General features: G+C 36.0%; 1 long non-coding RNA gene across 1 annotated transcript; it reads left to right on the forward strand.

Annotated features, from left to right (window-relative positions):
- Positions 1-3144: 3144 nt before the first annotated feature.
- On the forward strand, positions 3145-5992 carry LOC117626513. Its single transcript, XR_004585584.1, has 3 exons — positions 3145-3343; positions 3467-3588; positions 5923-5992. It is a non-coding gene; the product is annotated as an uncharacterized LOC117626513 (long non-coding RNA).
- The last annotated feature ends 258 nt before the right edge of the window (positions 5993-6250 follow it).

Genomic DNA, 6250 nt, shown 5'->3' on the forward strand with positions numbered 1-6250 from the left:
CACTTCTTATGCCAAAATTAATGGTTTAAGTATAAAAAAAATATAAAATAAATTAAAATGAATAGTAATTGCCCTTGCCCTTGCCATTTGGAGTGGAACTAAAAAAGGCAAGGCTGCCACTATTCACATGAATAGTGGCAGCCATTGCCTTGCCTTAGCCTTTTGGGTTGGATTTGCTCTTAGAAGAGAGAAAATGGGGGAGGAGAGAGCAAAACACAACCACCTCCTCTCTTAAAAATCTGAATTTTTTAAAATTACAAAATTGCCCTTAACTACCGTAGATCATAACTCCTTTGTTTTAACTCATATTCGAGCCCAACATGATAGGACCCACCCTAGATTCTCCCTCGGAACCCATGACGAACCCTGCTTCTTGTCCGACACCTGACAAATGGGACCCACTTTACTAAAAGTCATTTAGCCCTAATTTAAACTGATTCACTATTCGACTTCTACTGAAATTTCGACAGAGTCCCCACTGTAACTGGAATATTTTCTAATTTATAGTACCTGCAAACAAGTGCAAGAATAAACCTAACTTCTAGCATGTACAAAGTGAAGTCAAGCAAAACAGTTAAGATCATGCCTTCTACCCAAACTCAAAACGAGCAAGCAGAGCTACTAAAAATTAAGTTTACAACCTGGGGAAAAATAAAATGTACAGAACTAGCACACTACTATGGAGCGGATAACGATGATGCCTCGATGACGTGGTCTCGACCTCAACTATCTAGAACCTGGGGGGGCGCAAAACAAAAAATGTGAGTAGACGAAAACAAGCGTTAAACATCATTTATATTCAACATAAATAACCCCTCCGTTTTAGAAAATAATGTAAACTTGTTAATTTAATCCTTATTGTAAAACCATAAATTCAACACCACTAAAGTAAACCCATTAGTATAAAATATAATCATCAAAACCCAAAATTCTTTTTCCAGCAACCATACCCTTGTAAAAATACAATAAGCCAAGTAATTTCCAAATATCCCATCTCAATTCCGAAATTCATTTCAAATGTTCATTCCTGTGCAAAGTATTCTCAATGCATATGCCCAAGAAACCTCAACATGGAAATAAATCCACATATACCCATATACATGTGTGTGTGTGTATATATATATATACACGCACAAACATTCACCATAACAAGATATGTACCAGGGGAAATAATCCAACTCGGGGACTGTTTGTTCTCAACCACATGTCGGGATTCTGCATCATACATGTGTAAGGATGAGCAGTCCAACCGGGGGACTTTTGCTCCCTAGCACATACACGGGGACCTGCATTGTACGTGTGGCTGAATCCAATCATAAGCGTAGACTAACATCCTCACTTACCTCCAAAAAAGTATATGTGTGCCCTGATGGGTCCCAAAGACCAACTTTAATTCTTTTCCATAATTCCATCATCCTTTTCATATTGAACCAAAGGAAGGTACAACAAATGGTATGTAGCCACATAAATCCCATATCCCAAAATATATCAAAATCCATATACTTTAATAATAATAATAATAATAAAATAATAATCCTTAGAAATCCCATATCACAATGTAAAAGCCAAGACTAGCCTGATAATATAATCCCATAATCTCAATTAACCCAAAATAACCAATTTTCCAATCAAATCAAATTTATGCAAGCAATTCCATGTTTGAAAAACAATGTTCATTTAAAAACATATGTCCACTCACAACAAGTCCAATGCTGTTAAATTCTAAGAGGACTCTTCCTCTGGGGTACGTGAAGTGTGGTACCTATTCGAGAGAATAAACGGACTTAATTACCAAACGTACCTAACAATGAAATTTAACTCAAAACTCTAGTTCCCAGGTCTCGAAGTGTGCACAATCTTTAAGAAGGTTTATAGGGTCATTCTAGTACTTCATGAAGGATGAGACAGTCTGGGAAGACTCATGGTCAACCAAGCAGTCAAACTTTTTATATTGGTCAATCGGGCCAGCGAGGCTCACAAGGCCCACGACCTCCGATTTCTGATCCGAAAGTTCCTACACAGTCCTAGAGGTACCAGAAACAACATAGTTAAAATTGGAACCGATCGAACGGTCCGAACCTATCGAACCCGGATATCGCATAATAGGTGCAATATCCATTCAACAGTCAAACGACAACCAATTCCAATTTCGAGCATAGAGTCGTGCTCAGGACGACATGGGAGTATTTTAGAACATAATGGGCCGACACACAGTGGCCCACGCATCGCCACCCACTGCGGGCAGCGTGTGGGTGTCTTGAGAATTTCACGTTTCAATAATTAATAAAAGTAAAAGAAAATTGCACCAAACAAATTAAGAAAGTCTCATCTTCTGTTTCTTCACTTTCTCCGTCTAAGCAACTCAGGTCTCATAGGAAACCTTTTTTCTTTCTTTCTTTTTTTATCATTATCAAAACTGCACCGGTTTGTTGGGTCACAATCTCTAGATCCTCTCAATTCTCTGATAAATTTTTTGGTCTTTTTCGGCAAGGCTTGTGGTCTCTACGGAGGTTGAAGACAAAAATTTCAGGGAGGCAAAAACAAAGCATTGAAATAGAGGGACAAAAAGTTCTCAATCTACATGTGAAATCTGCTATTCCACCAAAGAATTGTGATGGTGTGGAAAGAGAAAGTGAAAAGAGTTCGTGTTGGTTTTCATCGAAGTTGGTCCTAATTTTTTATGAGTCCGAGGAGATGGGTGTTGTTCATGGTGGTTTTCTCGGTTGTCAAGAGGGAGAGCTGGCGTAGCTGGGATCCATTTCAGTGTGTTCAGAAAACACTGAAATAAGACTGGGTATTTTAGGAATAATGGTGGGTGAAAAAATAAAATTGTATTTTTAAAATTTATATTGTGGGTGAAAATATAAAGTGGATGGAAAAATAAATAAAAGCAAAATTAGGTATTAGACATAAGTAACTTTACTAATTAGTATTTGAGATATTGGGTATTTTTGTTTGGGTTTTAATACTTAAGAAAGAATTGTTATTTTGGATTAGGCCAAAGAGAAGGCCCAGATTCGTTGGGCCTGTCTAAATTACAAAGTTAAAATACAATTTTACCCTTTTTGTTTAAAAACCTGACCAAAATTAGATCTCTTTCATCAATCTCTCTCTGCTGGAAGTTGAGGTTAACCTCAAGGGAGTTTAGGTCCTCGACCTCGCCGACTCCACAGCCTCCTCATCTCTCTTTGGCCTCTCTTTGCAGGAGATCAAGATAAACAAGATGGCTGTAGGCAGAGTTTTTGTTCCTAACAAGACGTTGGTCTCCTCTCCCAAGTTTCCAACAGGTTGTTTTCCTCTCCCAAGTTCCCAACAAACAAGAAGGCGTGCTCTCCTCTCCCAGGTAACCAAGGTTCAACATTCCTTTTCCCAAATTGATTATTCTTTTCTTTGCCAAATTGATTATTTTTTTTCTTTGCCCTAATTGTTTCTTCACTCTTTACAACTTATTCTTTCCTTTGCCAAGGCCAAAATGTGTGCTCTCTCTGATCCTCTCCACTCCACGCCACACCATCTCTCTCATATTACAAAGTACTTGGAATTTCAAGCCATGAAATGATTGCAAGAAGAAACAAAGCAAATCAGAAGGTGAATCCCTAATTTGTCAATGCTTTCCATATATAATTTGTTTTTAGTAGAAATTTTCATATATTATTTTTGTACTTATTTTACTAGAATTTTTTGCTAGTTGATGATTGTATTTTCTTGAGTTCTTGATTGCTGCTTGTTGATGATTGTACCTGCTTTATTATTTTTTTTATCTTCAATTTTCTTTTGTATGCAACATAGATGTAAGTGATGCCACTAAGGATGATTTTTATTTAATTTATGGATTTTAAAATTTTAAAATTTGTTATTTTACTTGTACATATAAGGCCTCATCAGTTTTCTTTGCACATATGAGAACTTTTGGTTTTTCTAGAAATTGCAGTATATTTTTCGATCTTCTTCTTCTATTGCATTGTTCATATTTTGATGTGAAGCTCAATTGTTCTGCTGCTGAGGTATGTTTTTTGAAGTTAATGAAAATTATGCAATTGTTTCATTAGTGGATATTCCTTTGCAACTGTCATTCAATGCTTGTTTTCATGAAGTTTTTGGGTTGTTGTTTTGTTAGTGTTGTAGTAGATTGATCAGAAATTGCAGGGCAGTTTCCTGTTCCATATTTCTATTTTAGAATAATTTTTGCAAGTCTATGGGAATATTATGATTGTTCATCGACTTAAATGTGCTTTGAACTTAGTTTTAGTACTTTAATTATGGCTTTGCCATTTGGTTTCTATGCAAACATGGGCAGATGTTTTGTCATAAAATGCATTATAGTTCCGTTTGTTGCAATTTTTGATAAGAAACTGCAGTGCAGTTTCCTGTTCCATATTTCGATTTTAGAATAATTTTTCCAAGTCTATGGGAATGTTACAATTGCTCATCTACTTATATGTGTTTTGAACTTAGTTTTAGTACTTTGATCATGGCTTTGCCTTTTGGTTTCTTTTCACTTTTGGGCATATTTTTTTCCATAAACTGCACTGAAGTTTCTGTTTGTTGCATTTTTTTTTAATCAAAAACTGCAATGCAGTTTCCTATTCCATAATTTGATTTTAGAACAATTTTTCCAAGTCTATAGGAATGTTACAACTGCTCATCTACTTATATGTGTATTGAACTTAATTTTAGTACTTTGATCATGGCTTTGCCTTTTGGTTTCTTTTCATATTTAAGCAGATTTTTTTTATTTTTTTTTACATTTTTTTATCAAAAACTGCAGTGCAGTTTCCTATTCCATATTTCAATTTTAGAATAATTTTTGCAACTCGATGAGAATATTACAGCTGTTCATCGAATTAAATGTGTTTTGAACTTAGTTTTAGTACTTTGATCATGGCTTTGCCTTTTGGTTTCTTTTCACATTTGAGCAAATGTTGTCATAAACTGCATTGCAGTTTCAATTTGTTGCAATTTTTGATAAGAAACTGCAGTGCAGTTTCCTGTTCCTTATTTCGATTTTAGAATAATTTTTCCAAGTCTATGGGAATATTACAACTGCTCATCTACTTATATGTGTTTTGAACTTAGTTTTAGTACTTTGATCATGGCTTTGCCTTTTGGTTTTTTTTCACTTTTGGGCATAGTTTTTTCATAAACTGCACTGAAGTTTCTGTTTGTTGCATTTTTTTATTATCAGAAACTGCAATGTAGTTTCCTGTTCCATATTTCAATTTTAGAATAATTTTTCCAAATCTATGGGAATGCTAGAGCTGCTCATCGACTTAAATTTGTTTTGAACTTAGTGTTAGTACTTTGATCATGGCTTTGCCTGTTGGTTTCTTTGCAAATTTGAGCAAATGTTGTCATAAACTATGTTGCAATTTTAGTTTGTTGTAGTTTTTTATCAGAAACTACAATGCAATTTCCTATTCCATTTTCGTTTGTTGCATCTTATTATAACATTATATGACAGTAGAAATATATAACAAATCTTTTCTCAGATTAGGCTGACCACATCATTGTTGTAATCAACAACCTCATCTTCCTCTTCTTCTTCTCCAGTTTCTGTTTTTGCTTTCCCTTTCTTTGTTTTCTTCTTTTGTTTTGTGTTGGCCTTTTCTTTCTTTGGTTTGTTTGCCATGAAAATTTTCTTTTGTAATTCTTCTTCTACGAGGCCTTTTGATGGTTTCATTTGTAGTTTTGGTTTTTTTTTAAAATACTTTTTTGGGTTTTTTTTTTTTGTTTACAATTTTTGCATGAATCTATGTTGAAATATTTTTTATTTTTTTAATCGATGATTGTTTATATAAATATTGTGTAATTGAATAGATATCACAAAAACAAGTTTGGTGTAGTGGTTTGTGAGTGAGGCTTCCTCCTTTGAGGGTCAAGTTTCAAGTCCCTTTAATGACACAAATTCTTCTATTTTTTTAGGGTGAATAAAGGGCAATGGAGTTAGTCCCTGGTTGGTCGGAGATGGGCGGCGGCAGGTGGCGGTGGTTGGCCGGTGATGGGCGGTGGCGGTAGGTGGCGGCAGCTAGTCGACGGTGGTTGATCTTTGGCGGCAGCTAGTCGACAGTGGTTGATCGGCGGCGGCTGTAGTGGCTAACCTGCGGCGGTGGTGGCAGTTGGCCGGAAGGAGGTTGGCCGGCGGCAGGTGGTGATGGTTGACCTGCGACGGTAGCAGCTAGCCGGAAAGAGGTTGTCCGACGGCAGGTGGTGGTGGTTGGCCTTGTGCTAATTTTGATTTTAAAGGAGTGGC

This window comes from Prunus dulcis, chromosome 4 (genome assembly GCF_902201215.1).
Source record: "Prunus dulcis chromosome 4, ALMONDv2, whole genome shotgun sequence".
NCBI classification, from domain to species: domain Eukaryota; kingdom Viridiplantae; phylum Streptophyta; class Magnoliopsida; order Rosales; family Rosaceae; genus Prunus; species Prunus dulcis.